Source organism: Chanodichthys erythropterus, chromosome 1, assembly GCF_024489055.1.
Source record: "Chanodichthys erythropterus isolate Z2021 chromosome 1, ASM2448905v1, whole genome shotgun sequence".
Lineage (NCBI taxonomy): Eukaryota > Metazoa > Chordata > Actinopteri > Cypriniformes > Xenocyprididae > Chanodichthys > Chanodichthys erythropterus.
Window position 1 is genome coordinate 24,012,970 of NC_090221.1, and position 16,615 is coordinate 24,029,584.

A 16,615-nucleotide genomic window follows, 5' to 3' on the forward strand; every position below is an offset into this window, starting at 1 on the left:
AAAAGAAAATAACCGCGAGGCAGATGACAGATCAGCGTCCCGCAAGGGCAAAATTTGATGTACACTGACAGGTACAAGTTCTATGATGACGGATTCATTTGAGAGAATATTCCAGGATTGCTGGCCACGTGAGGTTCCCCTTCTGTCAATGGACACTTTGTCGGACATGGCCGTGCCTTTCGGTTCAGTGTATTCTTCTCCTGTGGCGCCACAATGAATACAAAGCTAAAGCGCTTTACAAGGACAAGCTGACAGGGAAGGGGGAGATTAGAACGGGAAACTACAGAAGTGCTGCTTTTGTAATTTTATACAGGTACTTCATGTGGACCCCATTATGCAAATAGCATTCCATAAGCTTTGGACCAGAAATTATGCTTTTTTCCAGTCACTTTCCATTTTATAAAACTAAAAATGATTCAAAGCTCCTTTATGAACAGATTATATAGTGCACATTAAGAACACATGTAGCACATGGCCCAAGCATCGACCCAGCGCTACTTCACTCCCAGCTGCCGTTGTTTGAGCATAAGGGCTTTGAGAGGAATGTCCTACAACCCCCTTCCTCTCGTGCATCTCACTACCTCTCCACACAAATGGATTGCTGTGCTCATGATATGCCCTGTTAGATCTCAGTACTGAATGCCATTCTTTTTTATGGGTCAACTTGACTCAAGGTGTCTTATGTGTTTTTTTGCCCTGGTCAGGTGCCCGCAGAGCATGTAGTTGAAACGCTTTCTGATGGAGAGCGGCACAGAACAAATGAGGTTAGTCATGGCTGAGACACAGTGTGGAATGTGTGAGGCAGGAGAAACGAACGGACTCCAGCAGATGGAATGGAAAGGGGAAATACTTATAGTCAGAGTTTGATTTTGGAGGGATTTGGGTCTTTAGTGATTTTTATTTTTAAAATGTTTATAATGGTACTTTTGAGGGCCACCAAAAAACAATTAAATATATATGATAGAGCTCTTAATAAAAAATAAAAAAAATCTAAAACAAAACTCACAATGCTAAGATGTTCTAGGTGGTTGCCAGGGTGTTGTGCTGGTTGCCAAGGAATTGAGTGGTTGTTAAAATGTTTTGGGTGGTTGCTAGTAAGGGTGCACTATACAAGCAAAATTTTATGATCATAATTATGATCATATATTGATACACATAATTTTTTTTATGCAAATGTGATTATAAAGTACTGAAAAAAATATGTCCTTATGACAATTTTCAAATTAATGGTAGACACAAATGTATTTGTATTTATTTTAAGTTTACACTACCATCCAAAAGTTTTGGGATGGAAGGTTTTATCATATTTTTAAAATAAGTCTCTTATACTCACCAATGCTGAATTTATTTTAAAAAAAATTCAGTAAAAACAGTAATATTGTGAAATATAATTACAATTTAAAATAACTACTTTATATTTTATTATATTTTACAATTGTAATTTATTCCTGTGATGGCAAAGCTTAATTTTCAGCATCATTACTCCAGTCTTCAGTCACATGATCCTTCAGAAATCAATATATGCTGATTTGCTGCTCAAGAAACATTTCATATTATACCATGGTCTGTCTTAATACTCAAATCCAGTGGTCTCAAACTGCCGGCCCGCGGGCCATTTACGGCCCGCCCTCCCCCTCTACCTGGCCCGTAACTGATCTCAAAAATAAAACATAATCCGGCCCACCAAATTATTAATGGTCCTTGCCAAAGGCAAAGCATCCATTATTGTTATCCTAAATACTTATTAATGGTGCTTGCTAAAGGCAAAGCATCCATTATTGTTATTCTGAATACTTATTATTAATGGTGCTTGCCAAAGGCAAAGCTCCATTCTTATTCTCCCGCATACTTATTTTTATTTTTATTCCACACAAAATTTCTGCGCATAACTCGTCCCGCAGTTTTTGTCATAGACCCACGAATGAGGTGTCAAATCGACCGGCCCATTGAGGAGTGGTGTGCTATGACTTTTATAAGCGATCGGGTGTATGATGTTCGTTCGGCGGGCGAAAAATCTCATAGACTTAACATTGCGACAAACTTTTGACGAGTCATAGCTCCTAACGAGGATTTCGTAGAAACATGTGGGTCACCACATTTGAAGAGGCTGACAGGCTCTGTCAGACCGTATCTCAAAATGGGGTGTAAGTTGTACCCCTGGGGCGCAAGAGCTGCCCAAATTTCCCCATAGACATACTATGGTGAAGCCGTGGCCATCAACCAGGAAGTACTGTGTTTTTCCTACTACGGGAAATTACATAGGGATTTTGTATTGAACATAACTCTATATCACAATGTCATAGAGACAAGGGGGTGGTCTCATTTTACTCAGGCAACCAATCAGTCTCTCAGGATCACGGTTTAGCTATCAAGCCACGCCCTAGCAACCATATTGAACACCATAGCAACAAGTTCCATAGACTTCCATTGAAAAAGATCAAAGGAATATCTTTGGTTAAAAGTGTCATAGAAACTTGAGGCCAATCATAAATCACATTGAACACTTCAAAGCCACGCCATAGCAACCATTTAGCGCACCCTAGCAACCCAAAGCATAGAGGGATCTTCAAATCTAAATATCATAGTGGCATGGGGGTTGTTTTATATCATTCATACTGGCAAGCATCCTTTGGTGTATCATCACTGGCAGCTGCCAGGCCACTCCTTAGCAACCAAACAGAGTACCCTAGCAACCATTTAGAAAGACTTATATCTCTGCATCAGAACATCATACAGATATGGGGGCTGGTTTATATTCTCAAGCAGCCTTTGGAGTTTCATCATTGGTAGCTGCCAAGCCACTCCCTAGCAACCAAACAGAGTATCCTAGCAACCGTTTAGTGAGACCTATATCTCTGCATCAGAGCATCATAGAGACATAGCGGTTGGCTCTTTTGACTCATGTTAGCAAACTGGACTTCCAACATGCTACACATGCTAGCAGTGAATAGCTACATGCTAATAGCAATTAGCTAAGGGTTTAAACATGACACAAACTAGTAAAAATGTGTTAGCATCATGCTAGTAGCCTGCTAATCATGTTAGCATCATGCTAGTAGCATGTTAATCATGTTAGCATTATGTTAGCAAACATGAAAATCATGTTACCATCTTGTTAAAAAATGCTAGCAACATGGTAATCATGCTAGCATTATGCTAATCATGTTATCATGTTGCTAGCATTCTGCTTCTTCTTCTTCTGGACAAAAATGTCTGCGCGTAACTCGTCCCGCAGTTTTTGTCCTAGACCCATGAATGAGGTGTCAAATCGACCGGCTCATTGAGGAGTGGTGTGCTATGACTTTTATAAGCGATCGGACCAACGATGTTCGCACAGGGTGCGAAAAAGCGGCCAAAAATGTCCCATTGACTTTCAATGGCGGAATGTTCAGAAATTTGAATTTCAGCTGTCACTTTCTCACACACACGCAGGCCCTTAGAACCCTTTCTCTCACTCACTCAAATTTCTTACTATTGATCACAATGTCATAGAGACAAGGAGGCGGGCTCTTTTCACTCAGGCAACCAATCAGTTTCTCAGGATCAATGTTAAGCTATCAAGCCACGCCATAGCAACCATATTGAGCACCATAGCAACAAGTTCCATAGACTTCCATTGAAAAAGATCGAATGAATATCTTTGGATAAAAGTGTCATAGAAACATGAGGTTGGGCTCATTTGTCTTGGGGTAGCAAAAGCCCAATCACAAATCACCTTAAAGACTTCATAGACATGCCCTACCAACCATTTAGAGCACCCTAGCAACCCAAAGCATAGAGGGATATCTTCAAATCTGAATATCATAGAGGCATGGGGGTTGGTTTATATCATTCCTACTGGCAAGCAGCCTTTGGAGTAACTGTTTAGCGAGACCTATATCTCTGCATCAGAACATCATACAGACATGGCGGTTGGCTTATATTGTCAAGTAGCCTTTGGAGTATCATCATTGGCAGCTGCCAAGCCACTCCCTAGCAACCAAACAGAGTACCCTAGCAACCGTTTAGCAAGACCTATATCTCTACATCAGAACATCGTAGAGACATGGTGGTTGGCTCTTTTGACTCATGCTAGCAAACTGGACTTCCAACATGCTACACATGTTAGCAGTGAATAGCTACATGCTAATAGTGATTAGCTAAGTGCTGAAGTGGGCTGAGAACATGCCAAGAACTCTATAGATACACAATAGTAACTATCTGTAACAACTACCAACCACCTAGTAACACCATAGCAACCACCCAGGTTACCATAGAAACCACCTAGCAACCATCCAGAACACCATAGCAACCACCTAGCAACACTGTAGTGACCATCCCAGGTACCTTAGCAACTGCCTAGCAACACCCTAGCAACCACCCAGGTTACCATAGCAACCACCCAGAATATCCTAGCAACCGCCTAGCATCACCATAGTGACAACACCAGGTACCTTAACAACTGCCTAGCAACACCCTAGCAACCACCCAGGTTACCATAACAGCCGCCTAGGAACCACCCAGAACACCCTAGCAACTGACTAGTAACACCTTAGCAACCACCCCAAGTACCTTATCAACCGCCTAGCAACACCTTAGCAACCACCAGAACACCCTAGCAACCGCCTGGCAACACCTTAGCAACTACCCCAAGTACCTTAGCAACCCCTAGCAACCAAGGGGTGAGTTTTGCCACTGCAAGCACCATTCACATTTTCTTCAGGAAATGTACATTCTAGTTATTATTATTCTCTAGTTGCTACCTGTCTGATATGCAAAGAAAAAGTCGCCGTTCTAAGGGGCATTCACATATTGCGTCACATAAGCGGCTGCACCGCATTCTCCTCCTTTCCAATGCACTTTCACTCCAGTGGCATGAGCTGCGCTTTCAATTGCGTCGCTTCTATTATGAGCGTGCTTGCCTAAATTACAGTAAAAACACTCGACTTTAAGTCATGAGCTTCAATTTAAACCACCAAAACGCATCCAATGCAACAATTAAATGTTACCGATGCTCAAATAGCATCTTGGACAAATGTGTCTCAGCTGTGTGAGCACAAGCGTTGACAGGTGTCTGGCAAGAAACAGAAGAGTGTACAAATGTATTCAGGAATTGCATTTGTTCAGTACAGTGTTGTTCAGTGCAAGATTTTAATGTTATTTAAGCTAACATAAAGTAAGGGAAAATACTTCCACTAAATTTAAAAAACTAATAACTTATTTAACAATGAGAGATTTTTATTTTTTTGGCAATGCACCTTGTTGGATGTGAGAAGTTGCACCAGACTATTGCAATTAATAGTATTATATTAGTAGTATTATATTAGTAATAGTATTATAAAATTATATTACACTCTGTAACAATGGGAGAGACACTGCTGTTTACATTTAGTATGGTAAATAAAGTATTTATAGTATAGTGTAGTACAATCAATGTTCGTAGATGTGGGAAGGAAGGGGACAGGGTCAGCGTTTAACTGCTGACTGAGCTTTATTCAGTAAATACAAATATCCAACAGAAAAACTGAGCAACGCACAACAGCAAAACAAAATAATCCACAAAGGGCTTCACTCCAGTCTCAGTATACACAATCCACAATGTGCTTCACTCCAGCAGTGTTGTCTTGTACCAGTGGCTCAGTCAGCAGTTCCCCTCTCTCTCACACACTCCTGCTTCTCGCGGCGTTTTATCCTGTCTCCGCACCAATTACTGGAATGAGAAACCGGTCTTCGTGATTTACATTCAACCCGCTCACTCACCAAAGATCTCCCGACGCTCTCTCCCGTTGCAGACCTCGCTGAACCACGCCCCCCTTGCCACACAGTAGGTACAAACCTCCTATAATATCCCACCAGCCCGAGGAACTGTCTAACCTCCTTTTTGGTTTTGGGGCACGGACAGGTCGCAATCGCTGCCGTCTTATCAATTTGGGGATGCACCTGTCCATGCCCCAAGTGGAAGCCCAGATAACTTACTTCCACGCGCTCAATCACACACTTCTTCGGGTTGGCCATGAGCCCGGCTTCGGCATATGCACCATGGGACCGCAAAATTGTATCCAGACGCTGAAAGGTAGCCGGTGCTCCGAACAGGCTGAATGGAAGGGTAACGAATTGGTGTAATCCGAACATCGTCGTGAAAGCTGTCTTTTCTTTGGATAATGGCGACAAGGGGATCTGCCAATATCCCTTCGTTAAGTCCAGTGTCGAATAAAATCGAGCTGTACCTAGCCGGTCAAGCAATTCGTCCACCCGTGGCATTGGATACGTGTCAAATTTCGACACTGCGTTCACCTTGCGATAGTCCACACAGAACCGAACTGAGCCATCCGTCTTGGGGACCAAAACTATCGGGCTCGCCCAGTTACTGCTGGACTCTTCTATTACTCCCATTTCAAGCATAGCCCATAATTCCGCCTGAACTACCTTTTTCTTGTGTTCAGGCAACCTATACGGCCGGCTGCGAACCACCACACCCGGCTCCGACTCAATGTGGTGCTGAATGAGGTTTGTACGACCCAGTAAGGGAGAAAACACGTTCGCAAACTCTGCTTGCAACTTAGTCAAATCAGTGAGCTGGGAGGGCGAGAGGTGATCTCCCCCTGGGGCCAGAGCGAGGGATTGTCTTTTGATGTTCGCCTCTGGCCCGAGATCATCCTCTCCGCTAACCACTGTCGCCAGCATCACTGATTCCACCTCATTCCATTTTTTAAGGAGATTGAGGTGGTAAATCTGACGTGCTCCTCTCCTATCGGAATGTATGACCTCATAATCGAGCTCGCCAACTTGCCGTGTAACCACAAACGGTCCTTGCCACTTTGCAAGTAATTTCGAGCTTGAATTGGGGAGCAATACAATTAGTACTCTATCTCCCGGTGAGAATTTGCGTAAATTAGTCCCCTGTCATACAGCTGGCTCTGTCTGTGCTGGGCTTGCAACAAATTCTCCATTGACATCCGCCCCCAAAGTGTGAAGTTTTGTTCTCAAGTCCAGCACATACTGAATTTCGTTTTTGGCCTGAGATGGTCCGTCCTCCCAAGTCTCTCTCAGGACGTCCAATACCCCATGGGGCTGGCATCCGAAGAGAAGCTCAAAGGGGGAAAACCCCGTGGAGGCTTGCAGGACTTCTCGCACTGCGAATAACAGAGGTTCTAACCACTTATCCCAATTTTTGGCGTCCTCTTGAACGAATTTACGAATCATGAATTTAAGCGTGCGATTATAGAATTCGACCAGTCCGTCCGTTTGTGGGTGAAAGACGCTGGTACAAACCGATTTTAATGCCCAACAATTCGTAAAGTTAGCGTAACGTGCGTGACATAAACGCCGTGCCTTGGTCAGTGAGGATTTCTTTTGGAATCCCCACTCGGGAGATTAAACTAAACAGTGCATCCGCAACACTCTTAGCGGAAATGTTGCAGAGCGGCACTGCTTCGGGATATCGCGTTGCATAATCTACATTGACTAATGCAAAGCGATGCCCTCTCGCTGATCGCTCTAATGGCCCGATGAGGTCCATACCAATTCTTTCGAAGGGGACCTGCATTAATGGGAGAGGGCGCAAAGGCGCTTTTGGGGTTGCCGGTGGGTTTACCAACTGACATTCACGACAAGACGCGCACCACCTGCGCACATTCTCGTGAATGCCTGGCCAAAACAATTGGGTCATGAGGCTATTTAGTGTTGCCGTTTGTCCTAAATGCCCAGCCATCGGATTAGAATGAGCCGCTTGGAAAAGCATTTCCCTGTGACTCTTTGGAATTAACAATTGGGTCATATCCTCTTTTGTCTGAGTGTCTTGGGTCACTCGATACAACCTCTCTTTTATGATTGCAAAATATGGATAAGAAAGCAGACGTCCAGGCTGGAGAGGCTGACCATCGATGCTACTGACCCTTTCAAATGCGTGTTTTAGCGACTCCTCGTGAGACTGCTCCAGGGGAAAGTCATCACGATCTTTAAGAAGAAGTCTTCCGATTTCGCTCTGTTCCCCTGAAGCTGAACACACTGGTCTCTGATCAGTCTCTCCCACCTGCACTCGCGGGTTAACTGCCACATCAACACTATGCTTTTGACCCCTGAATTGAATAATGACGGGCACTAACGGATATTTCACCACATCCCCGTGCACACACCGCACCTTAACCAAGCAGCTTGTATTCAATGCCCTGGACGAAATCAGGCTTTGATGAACAGAGGTTTGGTTACATCCTGAGTCCACCAAAGCCTGATAGGTATCCCCCTTGATACTCACAGGTATTTGGTACCCGACAGCTTGACCAGGGGCAGCCTGCGTGTCGTCCAGGACCCGGATCAATGTCCCAACCTCCATCACTGGACACCTGTCCACAAAGTGCTCCGGGTCCCCGCAACGCCAACAGGCCGGCCCAGACCTGCCCGCCGCTCTTGTGGCAGAGAGCGGGTTAAATGGTTGGCACGGAGAGAGGGGAGAAGCAGGAGCAGGGTCTGGCCCGGCAGCAGAGAGCCCCGCCCCCCTGTTCCGTTCCACCCCGGGGCGGAACACGTGGCGGGCCGGGCGGACGAGACCTGGGAAGAGGGACAGGAGAGAGAGAGAGAGGGGGAATTAAAAGAAGGAGAGAGAGAGGTAGATGGTAAGGGGTCGCCGACCCCATGGCACGCCACCATGTGGTCCTCCGCCAGTTGTATGGCTGAGTCCAGCGAAGTGGGGCGGTGGCACTGGACCCACTCGGCGGTCTTCTTTGGAAGCCGAGTGATGAACTGATCCAGTACCACAAGATCGATGACCAGGTCCACGTTGCTTTCCTCAGCCAGTAGCCATTTGCGGCACGAGTCCCAGAGCTGTTGGGCCATCACGAAGGGCCGGCCGCTGGACGATGGCCCACCGAAGGTCATCGAAGACCAGGAGGTTCTGCACTGGCAGCTGCTGTGCCGCCACCTGCGACTCCCCCGATAGGAGCGGGACCAACCTCATGGACCATTGGTCCCGCGGCCAACCACTCGCCTCAGCAGACCGCTTGAATAGGTCGAGGAAGGCTTCGGGGTAGTCCAACGGCAGGTGGGTGGGCACAGCCGGCTGCCTGATGGTCTCTGTGTGAACCTCCCGGTCGATCCAGCTCCGGAACCTCTCGCGGTCCTCCTGCTGGGTCTGCACGTTGGCTTGGAAACACTGTTCTTGGTCGTTCCGCAGGTCCAGCAGGGCCTGGTGTTGCTCCTGATGTAGGACCGCGAGGGAGGCGATGACGTCTGCAAATGGGGTGGAGGCCACCCAACTTCCTTCCCGGGTTTCGGCACCAGTGTAGTACAATCAATGTTCGTAGATGTGGGAAGGAAGGGGACAGGGTCGGCGTTCAACTGCTGACTGAGCTTTATTCTGTAAATACAAATGTCCAACAGAAAAACTCAGTCAGCAGTTCCCCTCTCTCTCACACACTCCTGCTTCTTGCAGTGTTTTATCCTGTCTCCGCGTTGTCAATCACAGAAACGGCCCCCCGCCAATTTGAGTTTGAGTCCCCTGCTCAAATCTGTTTGGCTGGAAGGTGTGCAATAAAACCATTAGGTACAGGTACATAGTGCACAGGCATACATCACTGGGAGATCGTGCTGCGCACACACAAACATTCAGGAACACAGAAACTTATCAAAGCTGCCCTGTGACTTTTCAAAATGAAATAGCTTTGCTACTGAACCACTACTTTTATATCTCTCAGGAACGAGGGGGTGACATTACTGGTTTTGAAATAATTAAACTCACATCTTCGTTGTTAATAGAGATGCTGAACAGATGCAGGTAATTCACACATACATCTCTCTCTCTCTTTACTCTCGCTCTTTATAATGAATTCAAATAAATGCTATAATTCATTCAAATAGATGTAATCTTATGCACTACTTTATCTCTGTGTCTGATTCAAAGTAGGCTGAATACTAGATCTGATGAGAAATGACTGACGAAAATAACTGTCATTTTTACTAGTTTACTAAATTGTCAATGCTGGCAAATGACCATGGTATAAGCGGGATAATCCACGGCTAGCAGTGCATTAAACTATTTGAATGCACTCCGCTTCATGCCAGGTTTGCCTCCACATCATGCATTAAAATCATTTAATGCACAGCTAGGAGTTGATTAACCCTTACTTATTATCAATGTTGAAAACAGTTGTGCTGCTTCATGTTTTTGTGAAAATCATGATATTTGTTTTGTTTTTAACAGGATTTTATTATTATTATTATTATTTTTTTTTTTTTTTTTTTTTTTTACAGCACATTGATTCTTTAATGAATAGAAACTTCAAAAGAACAGCATTTATTTGAAGTTTGGAACCGTATTTTATCATGCAGAAAATCAAAAGTTTGATTGCTTATTCAACAATAACAAGCCTCTCCTCAAGCCTCTCCTTAAACATTGAAGTTTAGAACAAACCCATGACCCTAAATGTGAGCAATAATAATAATGATGCACCACAAATATCAATAATGAAATGTATTTTTTGATGTGTACTCATGCTTTGTCCCATGGATAATACCACAATAATACCATAGGCTTAGACCTGCATCTGTTGTTGTAGTGCAATGGGGCTCCTATTTAACAAATATACAAAGTTTATTACAAAAGTGAGCAATTGCAGGTGGTGGCCTCCTATCTGAAGTGGGGTTAGTGCCCTGAGCACAGATAAGACACATAAGTGTGATCAGACAGGCTTGTCTCAGCCTTATCAGGCAACTGAAGGCTGTCACTGTTAAATATTAGCCATAGAGATTTCAGCCACTTGTACTTCCAGCATACACTGTTAATAGTTTCCATTTGCAATACTGTTTTGATATCAAGTTGTCCTTGCGCTGTGCCACAACCTTTTCCCTCTTCTTTTCAGCACTCCACACCTTGAACTGTGCCGCAACCTCAAGCCAATGGATTGTCAGCATGACATGTTCATAAGTTTTGAACATCTAACATTCTTCAAAAGCCACCAGTTTTCTTGTGGAAAGATGCAAATTGCAGATGCTGTGTAGACTGATGTGTGATGAACGAACATTTATAGCTCTGTTTTTATTCTTTGTCATCTGAGGGGAGGGAAAGGGCGGATATCTTATATACTCATGCCCTGCATTCTGGGCCTCTGTGAGCCGTTTTTCTGAGCAGTATAATGGAATTAGCCGAATAGAACACACTCGGATGTGTGACTGGCTGGGCCTGTTTGCCTTGCGCAGGGTTTCCCAAATGGGGCTTTGTGAGTTGATGAAAAGCTAATAATTAATTTAATTAAATGTAACATTCAATAAAAAAATGGGGCTATACAAGTAATCAAAATAAAACTGAAATAGTGAAATATCTGATTAAATAGCATTTATCAAATTGAAGGCTGCAGTTTAAAAAGAAGTATATAGTCTGTTGCACCTTCCCCCGGTTTCACAGACAAGGCTTAAGATAGTCCTAGACTAAAATGCATGTTTGAGCTATTTTAACTGAGAGCAACTTGCACTGACATATCTTAAAATATGTCAGTGCCATTGTTTTGTTTCAAGATGCACACCAGTAATGTTATTTTCTAGTGAACGTTTATAAAAGCTACTTAAATACCCTAATTGAACTAAGGCCTAATCCTGGTTTAGGCTGAGCCCTGTCTGTGAAACTGGGCCTTAGTGTTTCAGAGTGAAGAGCGGCACTGTGTTTATTTACACACATGCAGCTGATAATACCGTGTTTTCAGAGCTCAGTAAAAACGGTAATAAAGAGTTGTTCTGCATAATATTTTTGTGAAAACATTATAAATGTGTTTGCTATCACATTTGATCAATTTAATGCATCCTTGCATTAAAACGTACTTATCCCACAAAAATATTAATCAGTACAACTGTTTTCAGTGTAACATTCAATGCTTCACTGAAAACTGGAGTAATGATGCTGAAAATTCAGCTTTGCCATCATAGGAATAAATTACATTTTAACATACATTCACATAAAAAACTGTTATTTTAAATTGTAATAATATTTTGCAATATTAGTGTTTTTACTGTATTTTTGATCAAATAAATGCAGCCTTGATGAGCAAAAGTGACTTATTTCAAAAACATTATACAAATCTTAATTATTCCATACTTTTGGCTGAAAGTGTATATAAATATTTTTAAAGTAAAAACAATTAAAATAAAATACTAAAAAAAAAAAAAAACAATGTTTTATCTGTTTACCTGCATGTCATGTGACCATTAACCAACATCAGAGAATTGTGAACAATCAAATGTGTTGTTTAATTATTAAAATATTAACTTAAAATCTCAGGGGGTACTTCTAGAAAATGTCTAATGTATTTGGCTGACAAAAAAGTTTGGGAACCCCTGGTCTAGCATAGGGTTGTGTTTCTTTTGCCACATGCAACCCAAACCTATTGTGCTCGTCAATACATCTGTTCCCGGCTCAATTATTAATCCCCATCATTGTCCCCATCGTTGAGTCCACACGGCCAACAAGGCACCCTGTGGAGGTCATTTTTATCTCACCCCTGTGAAATATAAAGCCCCCACAGCAGCCACGTGTAATTGAAGTTGTGGCCTTTAACACAGTTTTTTGCCAGCACGCAATAAGAAGCTGGCTTTTCCTTTGACTTCCCGGCCGAGGTTGCAGCCCTGGGAATTCTCTGCTCCCTCTGTATTTTTTCATGGTCCCTTTTCACGTCCAATACATCTGCATAATTGTCATCCAGTCCCAAGTTTCTTCTATTGAGCTCTCATAAAAGTCATCCTTTAAAAACTCTTTGGTTCTGGTCTCGTTAGCTTGCGAAAACAACCCCTGCTAAATGTGGACTTTTCATAGCTTTTCAGCACTCTGATGTCCAGAATTTACTGCAACATTTCATTCCTCAATTCGTTTACACCGAGAAGACAGGTGCTGTTTAAAATGAACATGATCTGGGATAATTTAGAAGGACATACCACGCTTTGTTTCCATTGAACCTGTGGCCATTATATAAGGTGAGATGGAAGTTCTGCTCCTCAGAACTGACAGCTTTAAATGTTTCTGAAGTAAGTCCCATTGAGGTCTGGTTCTTTGACCAGCATTATTCATTTCCTATCAAAGCCTCTTTCTACTTTGACAATTATATATCGGCATGTCGTTGCATGGCAAAAAAAAAAATAAAAAATAAATAAATAAATAAATAAAAACAAGATACATTTGCTTGTGTTTTAGGAAAATATTTTGTCTTAGGAAAATATATCTTAAGATAAGTCTGTTGTTCTCAATTCATTGACTTTTTTTAAGCATAAACCTCACAATTATTTTTTTATTCTTAGATTCTTTACATTTATTCTTAAAAATAATCTATGGTAATGTATGAAAACTAGCATTTTACGCTTTAATAAATATCTTTGTTTTAAGAAGGAATAAAAAGAGTTCATGTCATGTTCCTACTGCCAGAACAGCAAAGGGAACTAAAGACTTTAAATAATCTGCTGACTGGTCAACATGGCAACATTATCCGCTCAGCACCCAACACCCTACTGGCTTCTGGTCCTGAGATTCCCAGAAAAGTGTGTCTCCTTTGGGGCCATTGCAGAACGGCAGAGCCAGCCAAACCTTTCTTTTCCCACCACTCCAGCCCTTCATTAGATAAACCACTCACTCAGTCACTGCTCAACTTTGTGGGATCCTGTGCCATTCACAACATGTTTTTTTTCCCCTTCATCTGAAAGCCCAAACATGATGAAGCTGTTTTGTACTGTATCTGTTTTTCAATTGACTGATTCATGTGATTATATTGATTATGTTAAGGCCTGTCTAATGTATTACATTACTATTTATTTGAAAGTTCCACTAAGATGTGTGTGTGTGTGTGTGTGTGTATATATATATATATATATATATATATATATATATATATATATATATATTGTGTGTGTGCATGCATGTAATTTTTTTTTTTTTTTTTTTTTTGACATTTGTGTGATTTAAAGGCAACTTTAAACTTTTTCAATTGGAGACTTTTCCATAAATTTAAACTTGCAACATAAGAAAGGAATTGTAGAAAAACAGATGTCCTGGCTGAAATTTACTAGTACATTTTCCATTAAGTTTACTCGCATTTCTTTTATCCATAAAACACAACACAGTACAAAGCGTAATTCAAAGTATGGATAAAACGCCTGTAAAAAAAAAAAAAAAAAAAAAAAATAGTTCCTTCATATTCACACAGTACATTTTTATGGACTTTTAGAGTAAACATTTAAAATATATGTTCATAGATGTTCACAGTTTGTAGAGTGAACATTTAAAACAATATATTTACATTTATGCATTTGGCAGTAATTTTTATCCAAAGTGACTTCAAGGCATACATTTTATCAGTTTATCATGTATTTTCTGAAAAATCGAAATACATTTTATGAAAATTTTGATGTTGATGTTACCATGTTGTACTGCTTGTGCTACAGGCAATTTTTTAGGACTTTTCTTTCACAATCTAAGTGTGTGTTTCTCTAAGATGTTGTCATATGGTTGCTAATGTGTTATGGGAGGTTGCTAAGGTGTTCTTGATGCTGGATTGGAAATTGCTTAAAGGGGTCATGAATTGAGAAATCAAATATTCCTTGAGCTTTTGACATAGAACAGGTCATCATACTACAAGAATATACTGTAAATTTCAGAACTGAAAGCTTCCTTGTTAGTCCAAAAACAGCTTTTATTTAAACCAAGCCCAGTTTACGACTGGTTGTGGAATGTGCCTATTTATTATATCATAGATAGGTGAAAGACCGCCTCTGCAGAAGAAAATCAACGCTTACTTCTACATCGTTACCACTGTAGCCCCGCCCTCTGATTTGTGCATGACAAGTAGTAGGTAAATAACAGATGTGATGCTAACACTGTATTGAGAAACTGAGCAATAAACTTGGCTTTGAAGGGTGCAAAATGTTATGCAGTGCCAAGTTGTGGAAAAACACAGTAGCTGTGCTGGATTTGCAGAGCCTGAAGTAAAAAAAACGATGCTGTGCCTCTATATTGGATCCGTCAGGAACGGCGCATCATACTTATGCAAGTAAAAAAGTTTTTACTGTGTTACTATTGCTTTGTTACAGATCGTTTGATATGTACGGATTATGTGTTCATGTCTAACCAAAATCTGATATGTAATATTTCATCAACAGTCAGATGTTCTTTGTCTCAAAATCGTTTATTGTCAGTAAATGAAACCAGTGACTAAAGGGTCAACTTCACATTGTTTCTCTTAGTAGTGAAAATAATCTGTTATTTAAACTGTAATTAAGTTATTAATATATAGAAAGCATCAAAGAACACTCCCTTTACAATCGCTGGAGCTGTCAATAAAACAGTGCACACTGTAGCTGTCAATCAAACAGCACAAGGTTATCAGTGACTGAGTTCTGGACTCTTGCCAAAACTCCCATTAGAATCAACAAATCTCTTATTTACATTATTGTGTTTGCACTGTTAGTTATGATTAAAGCATTCGTTAGTGTGCAGAAATCGAGTTACAATGACGAGATGACTGCATTCATGCACTCAACATGTCTGTGATCGGCTATACGCTCATCACCGCAACCGTTCATGCCATGATCTCAATATAATGCTATAATCAACACTTTTCACGATTAGTAAACCATGAGAACTGTAATAGTAAAAAAGTGCCAAAAGTTTTCGAACACTGAACACTGAAGTCTCACAGCAGACACACCCCTTTCAAACAGAGCATTCAAATCAGAGGGCTAAAATCAGGGTAGGAAAAATAAAGTCTTTAAGTGAAGCAATGCATTTGTGTAAGATTTTTATTTTTATTTTTTTTTTTTAATTTATAAAGTAAAATATGTAGTTTCTACCAGTGTGAAAGAGACTCAAAATACTCCGTCAATGTTGCACATACAATTAAGATTTATACACCATTTTTATCTGTGGAATATATTCTTTTATTTGCGTACACTCAGAGTAAAAACAAAATGTTGTGCTTTTTGCAAAATAAAGAAAACTAACATGATGTTTGAGCTTTCATCTCCCTCTGAACGAAGTCCAATCTGATAGTTCTCAGAAAATGAACTGTAACTTAGTGAATACTAATCACAAAAAAATTAGACTTATGTCTAAAGAAACGTTGAAATGTCAGGTTTTAAATCATGTAAATCAAATCGAAAACAAATATTCTGTGTTTATGTAATCTGTATGAAAAGAGACACACGTCAGACGCCTGTGATTCAGCTCATTATCCGCTAATGCGGCTACGCCCATGAAGTGAGTGCTATTCAGGTGCAAATTCTGAGGCAATACATGTATACATCGTCACAATCATGTATTTATTGTATTGAAAAGTGTTTATCTGGTTAGAGACATCTGCAAGACATGCCGTTAGTTCCTGGAATGTCCTGTTCTTCTTTAGATTAATTTGTGGACTAAATGTGCACAGAGCGCCCACCGGCTGCAAGTATGAATTGAAAACACAGTATCCAGTGTTAAATAGTGAAGACAATAAATATTAAATAAATATTACTCCTCTGTATAGAAAATTGACATAAACATATGAGAATCCATCAATATTTCTCCAAATGTGCATGCTTTTAAGCTAAAAGGCTATATGAAATGCCACAGAGGTAACATAATTGTTCAGACACTTTGCATCACAGAAATACATTATATTTTAAAGTATATAAT

At 41.1% G+C, this 16,615-nt stretch overlaps 1 protein-coding gene across 4 annotated transcripts in view; it reads left to right on the top strand.

Annotated features, from left to right (window-relative positions):
• The window catches only part of fgfrl1a (fibroblast growth factor receptor like 1a), a 217,402-nt gene that overhangs the window by 63,858 nt on the left and 136,929 nt on the right, over nt 1-16,615 (top strand). For 2 of the 4 annotated variants that reach the window (XM_067390762.1, XM_067390764.1), the window contains one exon: nt 705-764. The exons of 1 other annotated variant lie outside the window; for it this stretch is intronic. The gene's annotated coding sequence lies outside the window, so the exon portion shown is untranslated. Of the gene's footprint in view, nt 1-704; nt 765-14,489; nt 14,994-16,615 lie in introns of those variants that run through there. One more of the 4 variants, XM_067390765.1, reaches the window with a different exon arrangement.